The sequence below is a fragment of the Fukomys damarensis genome, unplaced genomic scaffold, assembly GCF_012274545.1.
Source record: "Fukomys damarensis isolate Sample0158 unplaced genomic scaffold, DMR_v1.0_HiC HiC_scaffold_13, whole genome shotgun sequence".
Taxonomy (NCBI): Eukaryota; Metazoa; Chordata; class Mammalia; order Rodentia; family Bathyergidae; genus Fukomys; species Fukomys damarensis.
In genome coordinates this window covers 34,732,571-34,741,906 of record NW_022900925.1, presented here as the reverse complement: position 1 = coordinate 34,741,906, position 9,336 = coordinate 34,732,571, and the positions used below count along the sequence as shown (strand labels likewise).

At 55.6% G+C, this 9,336-nt stretch overlaps 1 protein-coding gene across 1 annotated transcript in view; it reads right to left on the bottom strand.

The window, feature by feature from the left end:
• Hoxb3 (homeobox B3) overlaps nt 1-9,336 on the bottom strand; it is a gene marked incomplete at its 3' end in the record, with an annotated part of 51,987 nt that overhangs the window by 30,051 nt on the left and 12,600 nt on the right.

The following is a 9,336-nucleotide window of genomic DNA, read 5'->3' as shown; positions in this document are numbered from 1 at the left end:
TTGAAGCGCAAGTTTTCGTATTAATCTCATACTTTGGCAGTCTTTGTTAAGCAGCTCGGCGCGTCACCAGGCTCTTGAACATTTTAATAATTTTTAGACGCCGTGACCTGCGGTTCACCCCTCTCCGGGCCTCCCCCGCGAGCAGGCGGTGTCTCTAATATGCTGGCGAGGTTTGCTGGGTCATATTGAATTTTGCGCAGGTCATTACTTGGGAGAAAAATGACAGGACAGGAATTTGATTCTGTTTCCCTTTCCAGCTCGACTTTTCCCCAGTACCTTCTCACCCAAGCCCCCTCAAAATCCCATTCGCATGGGGTTCAGGCTGCACCGCCCCTGCTTTGATTTTCTGTCGTTCCCATATTTTTGTGGAGGCTGCGGGATTCCACAGGGAACCCTTCCGAGGCCTGGGTAGGAGACTGGCACTCAGAGAACTGCAAAGGTGCTGGGCATCTGGCATCTGATCCGGGGAGCAGGCCTAGGCCAGCGGCCCCCTAAATCCACCACCCATCCCGCACTCTGTTTTATTTGCTTCCCCCAAGTGCCAGAGATACCCCCATTTCTGCCCAAACCTTGGGAGTTCCAGGGCCCCCAAAATGACCTTTCTGTCTCCTGCCAGGGAGAGTTTGGGCCACAGCCAGCAAGTGTGGGGAAGACAGAACCCAGAGCTAGGGGCTGGCCTGCACTGATCAAAGCTAGGGACCTGGGGGGTTGCTTTTCAGAGGCTTAAACTGCCCTTTTAAAACAAAACCAGACAACCTGCCATGGAAAGGTACAAGATCCCAGTAATGAATGTAACTGTACTGTACACCTAGAATGTACCAATGAACTCAATTTAAAAAACAAAGGAGTTTTTAAAAGAGCTCCTTCTCATACACACAGCAACTCCTCCGCCTACCCCATCATCACACAGGAGGCTCCAGAGCAAGTCAGCAAGGCTGTAAAATATTTCCTATGCTCATTACTGTTGGATTAGAACCCCATGAATCCCTAAGCAGAGTTCTTTCTTCTAGTCCCCAAAGGACTGCAGAGGTAGGTCCGGTGACAGTCCTCCTGCCCAGTTCAAGGCCCAGGCCTTGGGCGGTGGCAGGTGGCAGGGTGGTTTCCTGAGGTCAGGAAAGTGCTTCACAAGTCACCTAGGTTGAGGGGATCCGGGGGATACTAGAATCTATTCCATGAGAGTTCTAGATTTACCATTCTGGCCTGGGGTAAAAGAAAGGAGAATGAGGGAGACAGAAGGAGATTCAGGAATCAAGCTTTGACCTGAGTCCTCAGCACCCTGCCTGGCCTGACACCCCCCAGGCGATCCATCCAGGACTATGTAGAAATAGGGACCTGCAAAAAAAAGAGGTCAAACGGACTTGAATTTTATTAAATCTTTTTCTATTCTGGCCATTCTTCCAAAGGCCTCTTCCCTGGGGTTATCTCCATTCTGAAGGGCAGACACCCACAGGGCACCTCCTCTATTAAGTGTTTGGAAAAAGACTATAATGACATTTCATAATGCAACAGTCATTTAAAGGTCCAAAATAGGCACATGCCCCGGTGTTGTAATTACAGCCTCTCTAAGCGTTTTGCTTATGAGCAGAGCTTAATGTATGGACACCGAAGGTTCACTTCAGGACGCCTGTTTCATCTCCAGTTAAAACGATCTCCCTGAGACTATTCAGTATTTTTCCTTTGCGCTTCCCCTCCCTCTTCCAAATAGGAAGACGGGGTGCCAAGATTTACGTCCAGATGGAGTTTGGGAGAAAGGGGAGGACCAACAAACTAACCTCCTTTCCATATCCTAGTTTATTAAACCAGGCAATGGGACAGAAAGGAGAGTTTAAGAAGCCTCTGGTCCGTGATCTCGAACTCCAGCCACCTGGAGCCAGGCTGGAGGGTAAGGGGTCCCTAAAAACAGGCCAACCCGGGGCTGGGCGGAATTGCCCGCAGTTTGGCCCCTTTAGGGCAAGCAGGCAGCAAGCTTTCACCTTGGAAGCTTCCTCTGGCCCTGCTGAACGTCCTGCAAGGGCGTGTGGGTAATTGGATTTTTAAAATGTGTGCGGCTGGGTAAGTTTTAATTAAATTTTATATGGTGACTCAAAGGTTATCTTTGGGAGAGAAAATTGCGCGGAGGCCTCGCCACGCCCCAAGCACAGTCTTTTGTGCAACTCTCAGGCCGCCACCACCAATGCAGTTTTCTTTTCTTTTTTTCCTTTTGCAAAAGGCCTGCTTCCTTCCTCAGTTTCTCCTTCTGCAGCCGTAGGCCTCGCCCCTGCCCACTCGCCCTCTCCCACGCGCGCTCCCGCCTTACCTCGCGCGTCTCTGCTCCTGCTCCTCGCGCGGCCCCCTCCCCCGCGCCTCCCCTCCCGCCGCTCGACGCCTCGTCATCCGCTCGCTCACGCAAGCTGTAAACTTTTGACCCTCCGACTTTGCGACCCCTCCGGCAATAACACTGGCCTCACCGCCAGGGTCTCTTTCTGCTGAGCCGCCGGCTGCACAAACCCGAGCGCCCAAACGCCCTCGGCGCCCCTCCTCCTTGTCCCCCCTGCGTCCTCCGCCACCGCGCCCCTGGGCCTTAGACCCGGGAATGGGGCTCTGACTATTAAATAACGCAGGGGTGGGGGTGCCTTTTCCAAGTCTCTCCTTTGCGGAGGACTGGAAGGGCTTCATCCTCGGCTCCCCAAGGGGGCCGCGGTCGCTAGGCGAGGCGCCCCGCAGGATGGGCTGGCCTAGAGAAGGGTATCTGTGGGGAGGCTGGCAAAGGTCGGAGCGGAGCTTCCCTTGGGGAGGGCGGGCCGGCTCGACTGTGCGCATGGGGATGGAGGGACAGCCGTATCCCAGCCACGCGAGGACTACTGGCAGCTCCGGGACGTTACAGCCTCTGCCTCTCCGCCTGCGCAGCGTCCCCGCGGACCACCCCGCGCTTTCGGTTTCCCTTCCGTCCCGATATCACCTGGCGCGACCCCAGCTGTCGCAGGGAAGGCAGGGTTTCGTTGCTGTTTCCCCGGGGGCCCCCTCGGTAACCAGAAAAGAATAGAGAGAGGGAACAGGAGAAGGAGGAAGGAGAACAGAGCGCCAGAGGGGCCCCGTGGGGATTTTCCCCCACCCAGCTCCCAAATCTCCCAAGAACCCCTCCCACCCTGCACCCCTCCCCACCTGTGCCCTGTTGCCTGCCCACCTTTCCACGTGGCCGGGTCATCCCGTGGCCACTGCCCTGGAGCCTGCAGTACATTTCCACCCTGGAGGGACCCCTTCGGCCCCACCGTCTCGCAGCCCAGGGCTCGCAGCGACCGAACCCAGCCAGGCACCACGCTCCGTGGGAGGCTGCAGCCGCGTGGGCTCAGCCCCCCGCGTCCACTAGGGAGCGAGGCCCGATCGCGGCGAGGCGGCCTGGGAGCCTTTTCCGAGGAGAAGAAACTGCGGGAGGCTGCAAAGTGCTTCTCCTTCTCCCAGAGGAAATTTAGGGAGAGGAAAGACCGGAAGGGAGGCCCCTCAACGGTAGAGAAAAGAAAAGGGGAAAGGAGAGAGAGAGAAAGAAATTTAAGCAGGAGGTGCCTGCTGCTGGGACTCCGACAGGTTCCTAAATAGCTCAAAAGCCGTCTTCTTTAGGCTCCTAAACCCCTCCACTTCCGTTCTGAGCTTGCATTCCGGGTTTCAGAGAACTCGCTGTAGGAGAGAAGAGGTCGCCAGAACCTGCCTGCACGCCCCCGCCGGGCCTGCAGCGCCGGTGCCTGCGCGGTGGCGGACGGCGGCGCGTAATGTATGCGGCAGCGGTCTGGGGCCCCGAAGTAGGCCGGCACTGCGGCCCCCGTGTCTGCTGACCTCTGCGTGATCCCGGACTCTATGAATTATTGATGAGATATGAGCTTGATTTCCCCTTTCAGGATGCAAACTCCATTATATTGTTAAAATGGCGATTTAATCGTTGAGAATAGCTTTGGTGTGGGTTCCCCCCCCAACTCATTTGCGCCGCCTTCCTTTTCATTTAACTCTCTTAATTAAATCCTTTAACAGATTTTAATCACTTTTTGGAGGGAGGGGTAGGAGGAAGGGGGAAGGCCATAAACACCATCACTACCAACAACAAACGGGACCCTAAAACAAGACAAAACAAAACAAACCCCCAAGCCATCAAAAGCTTCTACCTTCCCAGCAATTGAGCAGAGCTGGGGAGGTGGGAAGGAGGTGTTAGCGCCTCTAGAAAGATTGCAGTGGGAACTTCCACCAGAGACAGCACCCACGAGCTGGGTAGACCGGTCAGGGCCTGCAGGAACTCGCCAGGAGGGTCTAATTAGGAGACTTTCCCTGCGTGGGGACTGGGGTGTCCCAGGTACGCTGCTCACCCTCGCGGGGACTTGGCGTTTGGGGAGGATTACAGGATTCTTGAGGAGAAAGCCCGGGTCTGCGCCAGGGGGCACTTAGGGAGAAGCCTCTGCTCTCCTAAAGGGGCCCCCAGGCCTCCCCTCCCCCGCCCCAAACAGCTCAGTTTCCAGGCGGTGTCTGGGTTAATTAATATGGATGTGTAACAGTACACAGCAATCGATACATCCCTGCTGAGGGCAGATCCCAGCCTCAGATCCCGATTACTCTGAGACACTCCAAAAATTGTGAGGGTGACCAGCGGCCCCTCTTCTGAAAGAGGAGGGCTGGTTCTTGCTGTCCCTGTCCTCCAAAGCTGGTCAGGCTGAGCCGAAGCTGAGTTTGGGGCATTAGGTGAAGCAATCTGTCTTCTCCCTCCCTCTGAGGCAGGGTTTCCGCTCCAGCATCCCGATCTCCAGAATAAAGGAACCAGGCAGGGAAAGGAGTTTTCTCTTGGATCTCCCAGGTCCTGCCTTCCCAATCCTCAGTAAGTAACTTCTGACCGCCAGGGAAGGGTTAACTGTCCCTTCCTCAGTTATGGAGAGGAAGCCGATGAAATATGGGCACTTGGATCTCCAGGCCCGGCTGGCTTTCCTGTTTACACTTCTTAATACTTCCTCCCACCCTGTGGCCACAGAGAAACAAAACAAAACAAACAACCAAATAAAACAAAACAAAAAGTCAAAATCAAATTGTCCACTGAGTGGTGGCCAGGCTGACCTCAGAGCAAAAGAAAAACTGCAGCCTCCACCTCTGGCCATGGCCTTCTGGGGCCTGCCCGGGCTGAGGATTTGGCCAGAGGATGTTGGTCCCTGCCTCAGAAGGTGGAGGCCTGGACTGGAAGAGGAGAGGAAGTGGTGGGGGAGAAGGGAGAGAAGAGCTTCTGAGAGCAGAGCAGCATTTCCAGAGAGGCGTCTGGGGGACCTGCAGGAGGACAGGGACAAACCCCACTGGACCTCTCCTCTCCTCTCCCAACCTGTCCTGGTTGGGGATCCCTGAGGGTAATTGCCCAGAACCTGACATGGAAAAAGGGAAGGCCTAGCCAGGACGTCTCCAGAATTCCCCTGGGGTTGGAGGAGACCCTCCAAAGATTTGGTCTGTGTGGTACAGTGCTGAGGTGGGTGGAAGTAGATGTCCCTTCCTGGGGCTGCACTTCGCCCCATCCAGAAAATCTGCCCAGATCTGTCCAGCAGATGCCCTGAGCTGCCGGCCTGCCCCCTCCTTATCAGAGTTTGCAGAAGTGACATGGCCAGAGGGGAAGAATTCTTCTGGGGAGCCTGAGTAGGCTGAGCTCCAGAGGGGAGTGATTGAAGCCAGAGGCTCTGTAGGATTAGGGTCCCCTGGAGGCCCCAAGCGGCCATCCCTGCTCTGCTCTCCTAAGCACCCCTCTCAGTCCCTTTGCCTTGTAGGGAGTGGAAGCCAAGAATCCAAAATGTATTCATGTTCTAAGTGGCGCTGGGGATCCTTGGGGATCTGACTGCCCTGTCCTTTGTGCCCTTCCCGAGGGGCACACGTGCCCATCATCCTGGAAAATTTGTCTTCACACCAGGCCAGCCGAGGACCCAAACTTCCTGTGCACTAACTCTGTGCTTAAAGCTCTTCAGGATCTCCTGGAAGATGGGCAGAGAAAGGCGATTTCAAAAGGCAGAGCACAAGCAGCAGCTACTGTAGATATGGAAAGGGAGCATCCCAGTGTCCCTGAATGGGAAAATAGGAACCTTGTGACACACCCACCCCCCTTGTCCCCAGATAAGGAGCCTCTCAGGGAGCCAGATACCCAATCCCAGGGACTGCAGGCAGGAGCTGGTGAGCTGAATGGAGAGATGGTGGCTGAGAGATGGTGGCCACCATCGCAGGAGAGCGGAAGAGACTGTGTCCCCTGGAGGTCACCTTGGGGATCTTAAATCTTGGGGTGGGGAGTGGAGAAAAGCCCTGAGGCTTTTGGAAGAAGGGTGACTTTTCCTTATTAAATAACAGGCTCCTGAGGGTTGGATCTTGAGGTCCCTCTGGTTTGTGATGCCACAAAACAAAGGGACCTTTGAGGATCTGGCAGGCAAAGAAGAGGCAAAAGAGGAAAGAGAAAAGGGCACCTTTCCAATCTCCTCTCCCAGTGTCTGCCTTTTTGCTGCCACACTTGGGGTCCACATTCCCCGGGAAGGTTTATTTGTGGCCAGCTTTCTAGAGGATCTGTTTCAACATCTCCTCCAGGCAAGATCAGAAGTGCCTCTGCTCCCCACCGCCTGGCCAGCTATTAGCTATGGGGCCGGAGGAGATCACACCCTCTGTCCTGTCCCCTACCCACTACCCATGCTGACCTCAGGATCCTTCTCCGATCCTAGAGCCTAGCTAAAGGGATCACTCGAGACCCTGGGCTGAGGCAGAACCCTGACAAGGCCAAAGAGTCTTTTGTGGGGCTCAGAGAGGCAGACAGCGCCCAGGGACAAAGCAGCCCGCAGCGGCCTTCCCTGGGGCTCGTTCTCAGCTCAGACGTATTTGGGTAAAAGTACCAGTGATGCGCCCCCACATGCTCCTGACAAACGCACCTCTCGTTTCTCTTCTGGGGCTGGGGAGATACCAGTCTTAGGGTGGCCAGCTGTGAAATGGTGCCCCCAAAGAGGCCCTTCCTCCAGCAGTACGCACCCCTCTTCACGGCCCGAGATTTCCCACCAGCGCGACCCCTCTGCCCCCCGAAACCCGACAGTCCTGCAGATAAAATCTGGTGCCCTCAACCGCCGAAGCTGTTCGGAACCCAGTGACCCCGCTCAAAGCACCCAGTTCCTCTGAGCCGGGGCTGCAAGCGGGCTAACCTCGCCCTGCACCGCTCCACAGCCCCGCTGGAAGCCAGACTTCCTTTCCCCCAGTCTCAAGCCCCAAAAGTGCCGGCGAAGGAAGGGGAGAAAAGGGAAAGCTGCGAGGGACCTTACTGTGAAGCTTCTGGGCCGCCACCGCCACCGCCTCCTGGGCTGGTCGGCTGCTCTAGGCTGGGAGAGCATTCACCTACCTCTGCCCCCTTCCCCACCACGGCGAGCAGTTAAAGTGTCACTTAACATTCTGGAGAATGTGAAATATACCGCACGGTGTCAACTCCCCAAAACCATAAAACTAACTTTATGGACCTCACGTGACTTTCTCGAGCCAGTGAGGGGTATCTGTCTGACTTCTCGGCGATTTTTACGATCTAACTTCGAGATAAAACCCCTATCCATTTGACATCTAAATGTCATAGCGACTTTTGGGATAGTTTGCTATCGGCAAAGGGGGACAGAGTCAGGGGGTGAAGGGGAAGGAGGGCCCAGTAGAGCCTCCGGGACCCTTGGTGGCCTCCTCTCCAGCTCCCCCTCCCCCCCAGGTCCTGTGAGAAGTTGGGCCCAGCTGGAAGGGATTGCCTCGGGTAAGTGTCCAGCTTGACTCTCTCGTGCTCAGGGTGGAGGCTGACCGGGCTAGAGGGGGAAGCAGAGGCCTTTCAGGGGGGACCCCAACTCCTAACCAAGAGGGGAGGTCAGCTGGGCCCCCACAGAGGAGCCCTACAGAATCCAGAATCCTAGAGAAGGCCGAGGTTGAGAGGACACCTTTGAAATGGATCTGATTTTTTGGGGGGTGGCCTTAGTGGGTGACAGAACTGAACTGGGGTTGGAGCAGGGGACAGGATGGCTGGGCCAGGCCTCTACCGGTCCCAGAAGGGAAGGAGCCTCCTGCTCAGGACTTAGGCCCCAACTGCCTTCCCTGGAGTTTTCCAGAGGGCCTCCTGGCCAGGTGGTGGGGTGGTGGAGGCCAAGATAGGCCCCATGTGAAATTCTGGAGCCTCTCAGCCCCCAGGACTGAAGCCCCGGCCCCTGGCCCCTGGCCCAAGCAGCACTGACCAACCAAGCCAGGACTTGGTTGGCGGAGGGGCTGCTGGTGAGCGCACCCTACACCCTAGGTTTGTGGAGAGTGATCCAGGGTGCTCCCAGGGACAGGAGAGGCAGACCCCCCACAGAAGACAAGTGGAAGGGCCAGGGAGTGGGGAAAACATTTATTTGACTTTAAGGAAAGCTACACACAAATACCAAGAGTGAATCACCCAGACAGGCCTGGCAAAGACAGATTTGACACACGGCACGGCATCCACTCGCTGCTCACTAGAAATGGTCTTAGAAGCAAATGCATTTAGGGAGGAAGAGCTGGGTCTGACCTAGGCTGCCCCCATATTTACAAGTGTTGGGCCCTCCAGCCAGACCCGAGGAGGATTCACAGAGAAATACACACGAGACATTTTACACGGAGGATCATTTCTTCCGTTTCTGTCCACCCCTAGACCAGGCCTTGTGAGGCCTATCAGGCAGCAGGGACTGAAACCTCACTATTTTCCTTCACTGTCTCCACATCACCTCTGCTCCCTCTGCGGCCCCTTCCCACCCCAGGTCCAAGCCACTGGGTGACCTGGGCCTGGGGGCTGAGGAGGAGGATGAGGAGGAGGAGGAGAAAGAGGAGGAGGACGAGGAGGACAGTGGAAGGAAACACAGCCATGGACTCCATCTCAGAGGCCAGCTCAGCTGGGCCCCGAACTGCGACACTGCCCCACAAAACCGCTGCCCTTAGAGAAGTCTCCAGCTGAAACTCCAAATACAGCCTTCATCCTTTTGTAAATAAGTTAGGACACAGATGGAGAGGGGAAAATCCACATTAAACATGCGAATTTCTTTTTTTTTATGTTTGTTTTGTTTTGTTTTTTTCTTCCTGGGGGAAAGGGTACAACCACAGACACGAACATTCAGAAACACTGGCGGATTTGGGGGCGAGCAGAGGGGCGTGGGGAGTCCGGAGGGAAAATAATAAGCATCATCATCATCATCATCATCATTATTATTAACAATAGTAACAAGATAACCAGTCCAAGAGAGGGAGCCACAGGAAGACCTAAGACCAAAGGAAAAATCTCAACACCAGGCCGGGTGAGGCAGGCTTCAGGGAACGGGTCCCCAGCGGGCGGCGGCAGCGCAGGGAGGGTCGGAG